This window comes from Littorina saxatilis, linkage group LG15 (genome assembly GCF_037325665.1).
Source record: "Littorina saxatilis isolate snail1 linkage group LG15, US_GU_Lsax_2.0, whole genome shotgun sequence".
Classification (NCBI taxonomy): domain Eukaryota; kingdom Metazoa; phylum Mollusca; class Gastropoda; order Littorinimorpha; family Littorinidae; genus Littorina; species Littorina saxatilis.
In genome coordinates, this window is record NC_090259.1 from 28,988,719 (window position 1) to 29,006,261 (window position 17,543).

General features: G+C 40.9%; 1 long non-coding RNA gene across 1 annotated transcript; it reads left to right on the forward strand.

The window, feature by feature from the left end:
• Nucleotides 1–801: 801 nt before the first annotated feature.
• On the forward strand, nucleotides 802–12,769 carry LOC138949018 (uncharacterized). The gene is made up of 4 exons (XR_011450145.1): nucleotides 802–1,515; nucleotides 2,884–3,022; nucleotides 3,384–3,501; nucleotides 6,869–12,769. It is a non-coding gene; the product is annotated as an uncharacterized lncRNA (long non-coding RNA).
• The last annotated feature ends 4,774 nt before the right edge of the window (nucleotides 12,770–17,543 follow it).

Here is a 17,543-nt window from a genome sequence, read left to right on the forward strand (position 1 = left end):
CTTTTCGCCGACTTGGCCTCGAAGACGAAATGTTGTGGAAAAGTTGGTTGCAAGTCTGCCATGTGAACAGCGCTTAAGGGAATGCATGCGTGTTTAAAGAATAAGTGTCAATCGATTCTTTGCTTTTGAAGAAGAACCCTCATCACTGGAGCCACTCTCTCTGACCGGCTGGCCCACAAAAGACAATGTTATGACAATTGGTACAGACATTTCTGAGAGAGAATTTGCTTGAAACGTGTGTCGCCGGTTTTTTAATAGGGCTATTTGATGACGTCATACTCCCGTTTGCAAAAGTTGAGACGGCACTCTCACGGCTACAGATTTTCATTTTCGTTGCATGATCTTTGACTTCGTTTGTCAAATGTTAGGCCACGATTTTGTGAATTCCTTTAAAGTCGATAATTGAATCACAAAGGGGACATCATTATTGTATTGTATTCAATATTGTCTCTTATATCCGAAAATATATCGTTTTTGTGTGTTTGATTGAAAAAATGGGCTTGAAATAAAGCAAACCGTTTAATATAGCGACTTTCTTTTTGTTCGAAAAAGACACATAAAATTATCATTTCTCTGTTCCTTATTATTTGCTTATTTGTTCTCTCTCTCTCTCTCTCTCTCTCTCTCTCTCTCTCTCTCTCTCTCTCTCTCTCTCTCTCTCTCTCTCTCTCTCTCGGCTCTCTCTCTCTCGACACCTTATTGAGCTTTAGTATGGAGCATTTAACTGAGTATACGGGCCAAGGCTATCACGTTCACAGCTCAACTTATATAGCCTGGGAAACATTAGAAATAAGAGCGGTGTATCTGATTGGCTTATCTTTTTTACATGTGCGTTACGTTCTTTGATTGGCTTATCTTTTGCTAGGGCACCATGTTGTAAAACAACTCGGTTCGAAAAGTAAAAAGCATATTTAAAACTTGTCAACAAATATTAAAATCAAAAAATAACACAGAACGTTTTATTATCACTTTCTTAGATGATCTGGATACATTGCTTTGTTTGAATCTCTACTTGCAATAAGGAAGTTTCGTTCCGCTTGCCATGGGGATTTGACCTTGACCTTTCAGCGTCCCTGCCGGAAGAATCAACTCATAGCTTCGCCATTTAATGGTCAATAAACACTGCGCCTGTGGCGTGTGTTCGAGCGACTCTAGGTATGCACATCGACCAGACATGCAAGGAGTAAAGTTTCTTTATTTCCCCCAGCCCAGAAAAGAGCTAGAAAAGTGTAAAAGCCTAAAAAGGTGGGTGAAACTGCGGACGACCAAAGACTCGACACTCGTACATTTGCACGGTGACAAAGCATTTTGTCGGAGCACAGGCGGAGGCCAGGGGCAGGGGCCAACAGCAGCTCACTGGGCCCGATCCGATCCCTGCAACCGCTTTATCTCTAGAAAGGGAACTTTTTATTAAGCATTAAAAACGGCAGGCTCCAAAGAAAAGATCACTCCCGGCCCATCAACAACTTATGAAGAAGGCAAGAACAGATCTGCCTGAACGCCCACTATTTACAGGTAAGAGAACGCCGCTGTTGTGTGTGTGTGTGTGACTGTGTGTGTGACTGTGTGTGTGACTGTGTGTGTTTGTTCACCAGTCAGTGTGTTTATGTCGAGATCTGTGTCTGTATAACTATAACTGTATTTAAAAAAATTGCTCTTACTTTGATTACAAACTGCATGATTTGGATAAAAGTTGAAAAACAAAATGATCGGTTTGATCTAATGCTGATCTTTTGCAGGCTTTAGGTTTTTTTCAGCGGCATAATTCAGTGCTTCGTCTCATATCGAAAACAAACTGAAAAGCAGACGACAGTCAGTTGGAGTTGTCTCCCGTACTCCTGTGGCATGCACTAATCTAACAATAATCCACTATTTTTAGATCAGTGCGCTGTTATACCCAAACGGTTCGGGAATTCCCGACAAAAGAAAAGATCCGCACGCGGCACTGGCAACTTCAGTGTCAGCTGAACACGGGAGCGTTCGGTCTTTTAGAAGATTTGTATCTTGAAATGAAAATTAACGAATATCGCGCTGTCCGAAGGAATGGAGTACATATCGGACAATGACCACGCTCAGGCTAAAACGATAGGACTTTCTTTTCTTTATTTGGTGTTTAACGTCGTTTTCAACCACGAAGGTTATATCGCGACGAGGGAAAGGGGGGAGATGGGATAGGGGAAAGGGGGGGGGGGGGGGGGGAGATGGGATAGAGCCACTTGTTAAGTGTTTCTTGTTCACAAAAGCACTAATCAAAATATTGCTCCAGGGGCTTGCAACGTAGTACAATATATGACCTTACAGGGAGAATGCAAGTTTCCAGTACAAAGGACTAAACATTTCTTACATACTGCTTGACTAAAATCTTTACAAACATTGACTATATTCTATACAAGAACCACTTAACAAGGGTAAAAGGAGAAACAGAATCCGTTTGTCGCCTCTTACGACATGCAGGGTGCAGAGAAATAAGGATGTGGAAAAGAAGACTTTTGGTAAGTGAAATAAAGGTGATGGATCCAGTCAGGTAGAAATAAGACAACAAGAAAAGAATTGGAAAACTGCAGGGAATAGTAGGGAGAGTTTTCTTGGAAGGAAATATAGGTGAAAGGACTGGTAAGGCAGAAATAAGACAAAAGAAAAGAAGTAAAGGGGTGGGGTAGCTCTGTGGAAACATTCCCGCCGCGTGAAGGCGACCCCATGGGAGCAAACGATAGGACATCTGACCGACATGCCGCAATGTGAATTGGACATTTGGGGATTTTCATCGTTACATGTCCAATGTCCGACGCCTAACAACATCCCTGAAAACATATAGTTATACTGATAACAAAGTGACAGTAAGCGGTATTTTCTTAGTTTTGCTATTCCCAATGATTGTTTCAGAGAGATCACCCAAGAAAGAAAACTCAAGTGAGAGATACTGGGCCACAGACTCAAACCTTGCTGCGGTATGCTTTGACGAAAGAGCGAGACCTCCAGAAGCAGACTATGGTTACTATGGGAACCCAGACAAGCGTGACAGGTGAGTTTTTCTTTAACAAAAAAAAGTTCAGTTAATTTCAAGAAATTCACATGGAATGTTTTATTCAGTATGAAGTTCTACATACATGCCTTACTTAGTGGGCAGACTGAGCAGCGAAAGGCAGCTAGGAGTTCAGTATGCAATTTGAATACAGTAAGGATGAACCAGACAGTGGATGCTCATTTTAAGTATATCGTACCAGAAACATACTATTACTATGCTGTGACAGCTTTCCCAAGTAAAACTGAAATTAAAATGTTTTGATGAGTGAGAGTCTGCATAGCAGACACTCAAGATTTAATATTACAATATTGTACTTATGCTCAAATATGGTCAATCTAAGTTGGTGTTTTTATTGCAGTTTTGAAGAAAGGGGTGGTGTTTGCTGAATTGTCAGACGATGACTTGAATGGTGGCGTTAAACAGCTGCGGAGGAACCTGTTCAAGAAGAGCGTATTTGAAAGTGACAAAAAGTGCAGGTGAGAAAAGACTTACATAATTATCTTCTTATTTATATTTTGTGGGTGTGAAAGATCTGTAAAAAGATTTATAGCTGTACATTAAAAAACAGACGCCCATTTCTAACTGAAATGTAGCTACTAAGCAAGTGACTGACAGCACTCTTCTTCAACTTTATCATTTTTTCAAACATTATAATATCCTTATTTACTCTTTTACACATCAATTTCTATTTGTCATTTTGCTTTTAATCAGGTTTGACTCTGGCTTCCTGGAAAGTGCGATAACTCTCATTGCAGTTCATTCGTTCATTTTTTTGATAGAGCATGTAAACTTGTCCTTCATTTATGACAGCCTATTTGGTGAGTAACGTATGTTATATGATATCCTTGCATAATAGAATACAAGTGTGAGACGTGCGGCTCACCGCCACTTGTAGAACCCCGTGACTCAGATTATTTTCAAGTTTCATGATGTACATTTTGGGACTAGCAGTAGCTTCTTCTTCTTCTTCTAGTTTCCACCTGCCTTCATCTTTTTGAAGATTCTGGTGTACTTGGAGTTAGCTGCAGCAATACATGGGGGGGGGGCTGAGTAGGGTTTTGGGAGTGGGAAGAGGGGGGGGGGTGGATCAAAGGGGTGTCGTTTGGGTCGGCCCTTCGGCCAATTGCCGATTTTTTTTTTACTTTGGCCGAAACTTTCATGTCCCTATCGGCCAAATGTCCGAAGAGTATTCGTCTAAATCGGCCAAAGTTTGTCCAGTTTTTTTGTATTGGTCAGGCTTTGATTGCTAAAACTGCTGCCGATGTACATAGTCAACTGACTGGCGTTTATTTCCTTCGCGAATACCGAAAACGAAACATCAATGTTTTGAACGGAAACCATTGCAAAAAAATATAGATGCCAGAGTGTATACTTGCGTTCGCCGGTTCGCGATAGTTTATCAGTCAATCAGTGCTTTCGATTTGGATTTGAACATCATGTCGCAACCAAAAAAGAAATAAACTAAATTGGCCAAGGTTTGCTACCCTTCGCCAAGGTAAGTGATTCCGGACAAAATGACAGGAACACCGCGAATGTGGACAGTGTCAGTGTGAGTGGTAGTAGTGTAGCAGACGACATAGCAGACGATAGTCACCGCGAATCAAAATCTGCTGAGCCAGAAAATGAAAAGCGTCCTCCAAATCGTGGTTTTCAAGCAAAATGGCTCACCCTACACGGTCTTTTAATCAATCAATCATTGAGTCTTATATCGCGCATATTCCGTGGGTACAGTTCTAGGCGCTCTGCAGTGATGCCATGTGAAATGAAATTTTATACGGCCAGTAGATTGCAGCCATTTCGGCGCATATTTACCTTTCACGTCCTATTATTCCAAGTCACACGGGTATAGGTAGACAATTATTAACTGTGCCTAAGCAATTTTGCCAGGAAAGACCCTTTTGTCAATCGTGGGATCTTTAACGTGCACACCCAATGTAGTGTACACGGGGGGAGGTTCGGACACCGAAGAGAGTCTGCACACAAAGTTGACTCTGTGAAATAAATTTCCGCCAAACCTGGGATCGAACTCACGCTGACAGCGGCCAACTGAATACAAATCCAGCGCGCTACTAACTGAGCTATATCCCCGCCCATGTCATGTTTCCCAAGGTTTGTCAAGATTTGCACAAGATTGGAAGAGATTTACTTTCAAGAAATTAAAGTTAAAGGTTTGAAAAAGTTTCAGGTGTCTGATGCAATTAAATCAGCAACATATAATCCAGGGGGTGTTACCGGGGTCCCCCCCCCCCCGGCTGTCTGAATTTCTTTTTCTGTCTGTAAACCCGGGGGAGGAGTTAATTGTTTAGTTGTCACAGTATGCGACACGTCTTCCTTCTATACTATATGATGTCGAGAGCGGATATCAGTGAAGATAAATTGCCATTATTTAATACCAACGTTAAAAGAAATAATGAGTGGCTGCTGACACCAGTTGATCATGATTAAAATCAAGGATAAGCCACAAATTGTCTATAAAATAGAGCTCTAACATTCTTCAGCTTCAGGGGAGAATTGCCCCCCAGACCCCCCAACGGGACCCTGGACCCCAGGTTGTACCACCCCCCCCCCCCCCCCCCCCTCTGGCTTAACTGCTCCGCCCCTGTGAGTGTGTGTGTGTGTGAAGTGTATATTTGGTGGCACAGTGGTACATATTCTCAATGCGCCCTTTGACGCACTGAAGGGAATTGTGATAGGACATTTTCAGATTTAATGCGCCATTGGCGCAGGGCGCACTAGTAAATGAAACCCTGGAGCACTGTGTGTCATTTTGGGGTTGAGGCCTGAGAAGAAAAAAAGAGGAGTTGATGGCGCGTTCTCAGAGGAACACTGACTGTCTTGATCTGTGTAAAATGTCATATTTTGGTCAAAAATACAAATAATGCTATTGCACTGAACGACCCTTGTGCAAGTTCTCAAAAGCGTAGTTACCCCTTGCACATCCGGTCGACAGGTACATGTGGATTTTGGAATGTCAAGGACGACAGAAAGTAGAGCCAGCTATGATGTATTTCGTGCACCCTTATTTATCCACTATTTTATGTGTTATAATAAGAGTGCAATGGTTACATCATAGATGTAACAAGAGAACAATGGAAATTACAAGAAATATACCTTGAGTACAATTACAGAGACAAAGAAGGGAGGTCATGGGATATATATAGCTATACACCATTCCCCCAACATTTTTATTAACTATGATATGCATACTTTCAAAAGAAGAGAGCAAATACATATTTAGCAACACTGCATGAAATATATATATATATACTAGATGATTACTCGCTTCGCCGGGAAGAAGTAGAGCCGAATACCCGGCCGTCGCCGGGTGTACGCCGGCATCGCCGGCGCACGAAGGAGGGGAGATCTAAAAATAGTAACGTGCAGTGACCTTCTAAATATAGTAACGTACAAACGGGAATATCGATTGACGCCGACGCACGAAGGAAGGGAGATCTAAAAATAGTAACGTGCAGTGAAAAACGAAAATCGGTTCAGCGCTGCGCGCTGAGAGCACGTGTTGAAATATCTCATCGATCAGGTTGTGTCCGGGGTCTCTGTCAATAAGCCCACCAAATTTGAAGCAGATCCATCGAGAACTTTGGCTGTGCATGGCGATCAATCACACACACAAACACACACACACAGACACAAGTCGTATATATATATATATATATATGGGACCAAATCACCTGTAATTGCTAGTATTCAGTGGTTGGGGTGTGTCTTTGTTCGCCTCACTGTTAATATTCAGGGGCCGCAATTTATTGGTCCGCACCACAGAAAAATCCTGTTATTTCTTAAAAACATCTATATGTGATTGTAATCAGTGGTTACTTTTTACAGGTATATGCTTGGTCACAAGTTCCAGCCACCGCTACCTCGCATATGGTTCCCAGTGCCAGACTCCTAAGGAAACATTGAAGACTACCTGACAAGTCTACATTTGGCACTGTCCTCAAGTCACCTGTCAGTGCAGATGCTGCAGCCTATAGACGTATGAACCACAATGATGATTCGACTTGACTTCTTCCATTGGATCTGTGCAGCAGTCAGAGACTCAGACTCAAAACAGATCATCACATCAAATATCTGCTGTTTGAAAGTGCATTTACTTCTGCTCTCTATACAGACAACATGGCACTACTGTTCGTTGCGGCCTTCACACTGTGGCTTAAAACCATCAGCTGCAACTGCCTGCCTAATAACTTTCTTGTGAAGACTTTTTGCTGAAAGATATTTTCAGAAAGGGTGAGACTGAGAGTGATGGTTGAACATTGGCAGTTCAAATGTAATCTATCACCCATGTGACAAGGTGCTTGTTTGAGTGAATCAGTGATTGCCTTGCGTGCAATGGATTGTTAAAATTGTACATGAGTTAGTTTCTATACAATGGAACCTGCAACACAGAATATCAAGTTCCGCCTTCTATGGCTTCTGAGAAGAATGACATGTGCACCCACACCGTTTGGCATGCGATAGCAAAACTGACTGTTTTGGATACAAATTTCATTGTTCTGCTAATGACATATAAGATAATGTTCAGTTTTATCTGTTCTGATGTTTTTGTCGATTAACGCAGGAATCTTGCTTTTGTCAATTTGATTTTTGGGGGTGTCGGTGAGGTAGGTTTCACTGTATGGACACACTTTAGATTCAGCGATGCCTTAATTTGTTGATCGATGCATAAAATGCCATAGAGCGGTTCATATTTGCCCGTAAATTACCCTCAAAGCTAAACATGTCGGCGATCGAGCGCCGGAAATGGCTGTTCAATGGGTTTCGGAAGTAGAAATGCGCTTTATTTCACAAAATCAGCTCGTATATGACATCGGTTTGAGATTCTAATGGACGATGGAATCATTGAAGATGCAAAGAAGTGCTATTTCGGGGGTAGAATATATCGACCGATCCTGTAGACGAGAGGCGGTCAAATGTGAGAGATGAGCGTACGCGGGGCTGCCGACCGCGAATGGGACAGCAGAAGCACGTGGGAACGAAATGTCAGAAAAGCGTTGAGTTGTGCAATAAAACGGTTCGGTGCATTATTTCAATGGAAATGTTGATCAACCTAGAAACACACGTACCCTATAGCTGTTGCCCTAAGATAACGGCACACACACACACACACACATTGTGGCACACACACACACACACACATACACACACACACACACACACACCCACACACACACACACACAGTATGCACATACACACAACACACTTAGTCGTTAGAGAGGTGCTCTCGGAGCTATCCTGAATTGGACTAAGTCAACTTCGCGTAGCTCACTTTGCGAAGCTTCCGGAACAAGAATTCGTCCCTTAAAGGCACACTCAGCTTCCCGTAAACCATCACAGACACTGTCAGGCACACAGTACAAACACCCTTTCGTTTAAACACTCACCGCTGGAGAACATCCTTGGTACCCTCCGGAAAGAGCGAGCAATTTTCAAAGAATTTATTTTTGCATGGCCAGCCGGATTGTTTGATCAGACAATCGGACGGTTCGTTTTGGCGCTAGAACTAACTTTTAAAATCTAAATAATAAATTGACAGCTTGTTACACAAACATTCTTAAATCATAAAAGAATTCTTTTTTTCATCAAGACAAGATCAGTACAACTAGAAGTTTTAATAGTTTAAAAAAAAAAAGGTAGCCCGGAAGCGTGTCTTGCAAAACGTGTTTCTCGTAGCAGACGAATGTTCTGCATGTCGCCAGTTTCTTTGAACGGTCAACCGCCACCGCTCAGTTCGTGTGACTCGCAGCCGTTTGTTGTGTTTTAGATTCAGGGGTACACAATAACGTGCTATAGCAGATACAGCGAGTCGCATTGAAATCCCAAACTGACTACTAAATTGTAAAAAAAGGAAAGTGGATCACACGGGTTCACGATGGCTCAGGGGTTAGATAAACCACGAAAACAGGTGTGTGGTTTACGCGAGCTAAATAGCCATTCAAACGAACTGTGTCATTTAATGCTATTCAGTAAATGCTATTGCAAGTGTGTTCGATAAGGTTAGAACTGTTTTTTTCTTGAAGATTTAAATCGTTCTGTAAACCATTACTGGAGCTTTAATTGAACAAATTTCAGCATAGCTTCGCGTGAAGTCCAAGGGAATGCACTCTGCTCTTTCGTCGCAGAGCTACGGGTAGCTTCACATGTCAAAACTTGGGAAGCGGAGTAGGGTACAAAGTACTTCGCCGTAGCTGTGGGTTTTTGGTATAAAGACTTCGACTTCTTGCTCAATTAAGGACGGACTTTAAAAGAAAATAATGACAGACATGACCTGATATTTACAGGCAGTAAATTTCCAAAGTTATGCACCATATTAGAAACACTTGTTTTAAGCAAATCAATGCGGGGCCTTGGCAAAACAAGGTTATTTCTAGTGTTTGGATAATATGACGGAGATGATTTGAAGAGTTGTACAAGATAGGTTGGGGCTTCGTGATAGATGACTTGTACATAAATTAACATTTATTAAAATCTGCTTCTTTAAGCTTAACATCCCTATACTTTCCATCTTTTTGTTGGTAGGAAGAGATGAACTGGGCAGAATTAACTTATCAGCTCTTCGCTGGAGCGACTTCTTCAAGTGAACCTCACTACACCCGTCCCAGGCAATAGAAGCATAATCAATGTGGGGGTTTATGTGGGCCTTGTAAAAGAGTTTGTGTGTCAAAATTAATAATGCATTGCAACTTTGATAAGAGAAATTTGATAACACATAATTAGCAATGTCCTTGCAAATTTCATTGCTGTGAGTATGCCATCTCAGATTATTATCAACAATTAGTCCCAATAAACAGTGCTCAGCTACTTGCTCAATGGGGTGCTCATTTAGGGACAAACTCGGAGTTATTTCTAAAAGTTGATGTTTTTGGCGAGTGCAGATTATCATGGATTTTTATCTATCATTGAGAGAGAGAGAGAGAGTTCTAATGATTGATTTGATTAAAACAAAAAATTCTATAACAAAAGACTATGTTGCTGATCAAAACAAATTACAAATTTGCGGTCGGCAGCCCCGCGTATGATGCACCCAACCGTTTTATTGCACAACTCAAAGCTTTTCAGACATTTCGTTCCCACGTGCTTCTTCTGTCCCATTCGCGGTCGGCAGCCCCGCGTACGCTCATCTCTCACATTTGACCGCCTCTCATCTACAGGGTCGTTCGATATATTCTACCCCCGAAATAGCACTTCTTTGCATCTTCAGTGATTCCATCGTCCATTAGAATCCCAAACCGATGTCATATACGAGCTGATTTTGTGAAATAAAGCACATTTCTACTTACGAAACCCATCGAACAGTCATTTCCGGCGCTCGATCGCCGACATGTTCAGCTTTGAGGGTAATTTACGGGCAAATATGAACCGCTCTATGGCATTTTATGCATCGATCAACAAATTAAGGCATCGCTGAATCTGTAGCTTACCTTAAATCCCGACGTAAATCAAACAAATCCAAGAAAACTGAACCCCCCGCGGGTTAGGGGGAAGGATTTACCCGATGCTCCCCAGCATGTCGTAAGAGGCGACAAACGGATTCTGTTTCTCTTTTTACCCTCAAGTGTTTCTTGTATAGAATATAGTCAATTTTTTAAGCAGTATGTAAGAAATGTTAAGTCCTTTGTACTGGAAACTTGCATTCTCCCAGTAAGGTAATACATTGTACTACGTTGCAAGCCCCTGGAGCAAATTTTTTATTAGTGCTTTTGTGAACAAGAAACAATTGACAAGTGGCTCTATCCCATCTCCCCCCCTTTCCCCGTCGCGATATAACCCTTCGTGGTTGAAAACGACGTTAAACACCAAATAAAGAAAGAAAGTCTTTCATAGGGGGAAGAATTTACCCGATGCTCCGCAGTATGTCGTAAGAGGCGACTAACGGATTCTTTTTTTCCTTTTACCCTTGTTAAGTGTTTCTTGTATAGAATATAGTCAATGTTTGTAAAGATTTTAGTCAAGCAGTATGTAAGAAATGTTAAGTCCTTTGTACTGGAAACTTGCATTCTCCCAGTAAGGTCATATATTGTACTATGTTGCAAGCTCCTGGAGCAATTTTTTGATTAGTGCTTTTGTGAACAAGAAACAATTAACAAGTGGCTCTATCCCATCTCCCCCCTTTCCCCGTCGCGATATAACCTTGCACGGTTGAAAACGACGTTAAACACCAAATACCCCCCGCGGGCTAGGGGGGAGTCCCATATTGGTTGGGACGAGAAAGAATTTACTGGATGCTCCCCAGCATGTCATAAGAGGCGACTAACGGATTCTGTTTCTCCTTTTACCCTTGTCAAGTGTTTCTTGTATAGAATATAGTCAATTTTTGTAAAGATTTTAGTCCAGCAGTTCCCGCAGTGGGGCACTGCGGTTATGAAATTAAAGGCCCCTCCTGTTTTTGGAACCGCAGGAGCTTTCTAGTTTGCTGTTAGGCAGATTTTTGGTTCCTCTTTCCTGTCATGCTCTCTTTTTCTTCATGAATTCTTTTCTTTTTTCTGCCTTCTTGCTCATCCACCTGTATTTTTTCCAAAAATCTCTTCTCTTGCCGCTTGTCTCGCGATTCATGTATAGTTTAATCTGTTAGTGTTCTGATGTAAGTCCAGCAGTAGATAGGTTAAGCCTATTTTAACATACTGGAAACTGGTAATCTTCCAGTAGGTATTAATTTAGTTTTACTAAAGCCTGCTGGGACACAAGTAATGGGTTAGTGCATTTGTAAACAGGAATCGCTTGACAAGTGGCCCCCTTCATCCCCCCCTTCCTCGTCCTGATATGGCTCTGCGTAGTCGGCTGGACGTTAAGCAACAAATAAACAAACAAACAAACAAACAAACATACTGGAAACTGGTAATCTTCCAGTAGGTATTAATTTAGTTTTACTAAAGCCTGCTGGGACACAAGTAATGGGTTAGTGCATTTGTAAACAGGAATCGCTTGACAAGTGGCCCCCTTCATCCCCCCCTTCCTCGTCCTGATATGGCTCTGCGTAGTCGGCTGGACGTTAAGCAACAAATAAACAAACAAAAATAGTCAAGCAGTAAGTAAGAAATGTTAAGTCCTTTGTACTGGAAACTTGCATTCTCCCAGTAAGGTAATATATTGTACTACGTTGCAAGCCCCTGGAGCAAATTTTTGATTAGTGCTTTTGTGAACAAGAAACAATTGACAAGTGGCTCTATCCCATCTTCCCCCTTTCCCCGTCGCGATATAACCCTTCATGGTTGAAAACGACGTTAAACACCAAATAAAGAAAGAAAGAAACACCAAATAAAGAAAGAAATAGGTCATAATTAGAGAGGATACTATCTAGCGGTTGTAAGCTTGTTTGATGTCTTGCTTTAGTGTTCACGAGGAGTAACCATACACTGTGAACGAGGTGGGGGTTGGGGAATCAAAAATCAGCAAGACAATCTGATGTTTGACGCAGGTAGAAGAAAGGTAGGTAGAAGAAAGAAGGCTTTACTTGAGTGTTGTTGGATATGCTATTGTGAATGTACAGCTTATAATTATGATGTAATTTGTCATGTTTGTCAATAATGTACCCATTCCCTTCCCTTGTATTGCACCCCCCTTTCTTTTTCAGATTTTACAGAGCAAGGACTGGTTTGAGTTTGACTGATACATATAATTCAGGATGTAGGGTTTTTGTTGCAATGTATTTTCTGCATGGCAGTACATCTTGGCTATGTATGACAATAATTTACATGCACAACGGTAAAATAAAAGAAAGAAAACAACATGAATGTATTACGACTGTAAACCTCATTGGCTGAATGTGGTGATGTAGAAAACTGTTCAATGTTGTTCTGTCACTGTCTGGATTTTGTTTTTCACTGACAATAAGGACTTTTCAAAAGTTCTTCTGCCATAAAGGAATTTAAGAAAGTGAACCAGCTAAATTTCAACATTTCAGTACCAACACACACATTGTCTCGTAGTCAGTTACCAAAGGTAGCATTCACCAATCCATCAAGAGAAATACATGTGCAACACAACAGATTGCAGTGTCCCACAATTAAAATAGTAAACTAACTAAACACAATCTTAGATTGTAATTCACAGAAATAGTATAGTACAAACTGCTGACTGTACAGCGCAACCCCCATTTAAGACCAATAAATATCTGATAAAATCAGGTCTTAAAAAAGAGGGTTTCCTACAATGGAGGTAAAGTGACAGGTTATTAACAGAAAGCTGAAAAGAAAGGGTCTTAAAATGGGTTAAGTCTTTAAAAGGAAAAATTGGGGGTTGGGGTCTTATAAGGGTTCCACCGTATAATAATTAGCTTTGTTATAAAGAAATTTGCTGAATGCTGCCAATTTATGACAACACAACAATCAAACTCAATTTCTTTCTACAATTTTCGATTTTTAACCTCTAACACCCAATAAAAACACAACCTGAGGGGCCGTATCAAATGGTAAGTTAACCCCTTACAAGCAATAACACCAATAAGGGGCCGTTTCAAAAGCTTCCTTGAATGAGAGACAACACAGTAACGACATGAGTGATCAGTTTCCTCTCTTGTTAGAATTCTTTAAAGTTCTACAGTTGCATTGCACATCGGTGTGGTCGAACCCCAGTGCCGGCTTTTCTCTTCAATGTGGTTTACAATTACAGGAAGAATATTTAACTACTGGAAACAATGAGTGACCGTTTCACTTGAACTTGTTGAAGGGTGTGGCAAATGTAACTGTCTATGTTAGAAGTAATGGATAATTGCTTCTGAACTCCGTTTTAAAGTTAGATAGTCCAACAAATAGATCCATTTTCATTGTGCCTCAAATAGTCTACTCTAACATGCCTTGGTAATACCCAATCTGCTTAGAGCTGTTTTCGCGAAAGAAGATTGCCTAGCGTGTAGTGACTTCTTAAAATTTTTTACTTTTTAAGAATTTAGAATGATCTTTTTGTTTTATGTATTGAAGTTTAAGAAAGCACAGTCTTTTGCACACGTTTTATATAGCATGTCCCCAGGCCCTGTCAATGTCGCTTCAGTAAGAAAGCAAAGTCACCAATCGGCGGTCGACAAAAACATGTCTGACATTTTGAATACTTGACTAGCAGTTCCGTACATCATACAACATGTTTTTATATGAGCCCAGGGATTCCCTTTACTTCACATAGGATTGAGAATCAAAACACCCATCATAATAGTCTACAAAGCTTGCCAATCAGTAACACAGCATTCAGACCGCAATTTTTGATTCAAATTATCAGGCACATTCGCTGCTGATTCCAGGACCACCATGCACAAATACCATCAGTGTGAGCAGTACATATAATTGTGATGGCACACACACACACACACACACACACACACACACACACACACACACACACACACACACACACACACACACACAAGAAGAAAAGACAGAAAAAATATTACGTGCACTATTGAAAATATTAACGCAGTCGCCGGCTTAATTGATTTCTATTGCTGTTGCAGTTACAACTGAAAACAAACTGATTCATGCCGGATACAATTGACTGTTATCTGGTCCTCCTAAAGTGTCAACATTATTGCACAGTTTTGTAAAGTAGGCCTACTGAAAAAGGTCGGGTTGTCGACATTTGCACAAATGCACTCCAACAATACAAGGCCAACACAGCTCTGCCAGTTTGTAAAAGAAGTTTTTACTAGCATTGTTGTTTTTTCATGCTAATAAAAACACTGCGGTTTCGTAAGGGCAGACAAGGGTGAAACGAAATGCGACCTTTCATTTTTACAATTGTTTTAAAGATTGCTAAGCACATCATTGTGGGGCGTTAAATTAATCAACAACAATGTATTGTCATCCACCCTTTTGCATTTGCCAAATAAAACTAGAATATTATATCTCATAAATACATAAATATACACCACATGATTTCTTTGGTAATTTTGCCTCGAGGTCTGTTTTTAAAAAGCTCAGACACTTTCTGTGGGTTTTTCTTTGTACACAATAATGTGCCAGTTTCATGCATGATGAAGGGGGCTAGAAGAGACACCTTCTGTGATTTGGAGGAGCAGAAGGGGCGGGTGGGGCCATTCACTGACTTTGCATAAAGCATGGGACTTGAGTTTCCAACGACATAATATCTAAACATCGTTGTCATAAGAAGCGACCATTTCAGTGGTGTTTTTTTTTTTTTTAAACATCTTTAGTAATGTCCAGTCCTTCAAGTTCAGATGATACAGAACTTTGCAAGCCCTGTTATGGTGGGTAGTTATCTTTCAGCAGCACTTGAATAAATGCACATTAGCCTACTTGTTCCTCCTAGTCAGGGGAGAAACAAATGCGTACAGAAACGTCACAATAATATCCGTTACTGCCTGGGTCTAATCTTGATGAACATAAGTTTATAAGAACAAAAAAATAAACATGCCTGTTTTGGTCACATTCACTATGATTTAAATGATACGAACATCTGTGCTGTTGTTGCAGTCATTTTTGTTCATGAGGAACTCCACAGCTGTTTGTCAACACATTAGTGAAAAATGAATACCAGAAAACTATTGCGAAAGCATTTCATTCTTTAGGAATTATGATGGGGGCCCATTTGACACATCTCTAGTCCACACAATCTTATCCCTAAAAACGTCTGAATTTATTATAAGTGTGTGTGTGTGTGTGTATCCCACGGTGTGTGTGTGTGTGTGTGTGCCGCTGTGTGTGTGTGTGTGTGTGTGTGTGTGTGTGTGTGTGTGTGTGTGTGTGTGTTTGTGATGGAGTTGTTTTTACCACGAAAGTGCGTTAGTCTGCGTCTAGCGAAAAGGCCAATTACAACGTATTTTCTCTTTTTAAGTAAGGGTTCATAACCGTCATAATTATTTGTTATACGTTATTCCGTTTGAAATTGTAACACCTACTGCGAGTACCTTTGATATGATTTTTGCCCAAATGAACATACTGCGAGAAAAAGAAATACAGGGCCGTCAGGGGACTTCTGGCTTTGTTGTGTGGTGACATGCAGACGCCCGTCATATACCTTACCGTTTGCATAACCGTCATATAAATAACGCTCATGTAGCTTTAGTGCATAATTAGATATTACGCGTATGGTCTATTTTTTTCATAATCACGTTGGGCACCCAATATCCGGATCGAGTAAGTGGACAATAAAAATACACAAATATGGAACAAAGAAGCAAAAAAGAAAGGGAATTTTTAAACGTACTTATCGCTTCCTTTTGTCATTAAATTTTGGTGATAAACGGACCTAGCTAAACACATAACGTCTCTTAGTGATCAAAGGTCTCACATACTCATGCTTTCCCAGTGGCAACACACTTACATAACCTGCGTCTAATTTCAAACCATCCAAACGAGAACGGTTTTCTTTGACTGATTTGGACCTTAGGGAAGGTAGTGTGATTGGCTGCATACTAATGGTATCCCAGTTACGACCCTGGACATATCTCTGCTTATTTCCACAGGAAGCAAGGTACCTTTAAGTCAGCTGGGAAAAAGTAACAACGATACCTGTGATGACAGCACACCGTTGGATCAGCAAACATGCCCCCTTTTTTGCAGGTGGCCTGTCGTGACGAGTATAATTTGGTGAAGATCATAAGGAAAGGGACAACAAAAGTGTCCTTTCATGGGAGGCGTCCTTTCATCAGAGAGGCCTCACATTGTATATATATATATACCGGACGATGTTTGGAAATAACTCTGTCGGGTTTGTATTGGTTGTGAAAGAGTAAACACCTGTTTTTCAGGGACTACAATATTTGCACATGCTCCTGTCCACCCCCCTCGCTAGTGTTTGGCCGATCAAATGTTTTTTCACCCATAAGAGCAAGGGTATTCTCTATTTCACAACCCCTACACACCCCAAAGAGCTACTTTTCGGAAATCGTCTATTGGAGAAAAGCTGTGGGTACAGCAGACATTTGTTTTTGTCGCAGGATGGCTTGCTGACATAATTTAAAAGTGATGCAATAATTGATGTTCTATTAAGTTGACGTGGCACAGAAAAGCTCTTGTGCTGTGTGTGCACACATTTCAAATCTAAACGTGCCTTGTGTGTGTGTGTGTGGGTGTGTGTTTAATTTTAACTGTCTGATTTTGCCATTGGGCGAATAAATTGTTAAAGTCTGTTTTGCACACGCGTGCGTGCTAAACTTAAAACCTAATTGTCAAGGATACATATTTTCATTTATTTGGCACTTTTATTTTTACGCCTTCCTCTTTTTAAATGTGCTCTAACTTTAGGCATGGTTTCAGCATCCATGAGGTAGGGTAAGTAAATAACTATGCCTGACAGAAACAGCATACATGGTGTTTATGTGTGCGCATGCAATAAGTTTGTGATCGCGCGCTGGAGAACACAAACAGGCACTCAGCACAATGACGAAATTGCTATGCATCACTAAATAGTGAGCGATCCATGTGGATATTTGATTGTATATACGTTTGTTACTTGCGAGTGTGCGGATCTTGACAGATATCCACAAATCCTTAAACTAAACAACAACCATGCAGACAAACTCAATCACACCACTATCACACAGTCATGTAT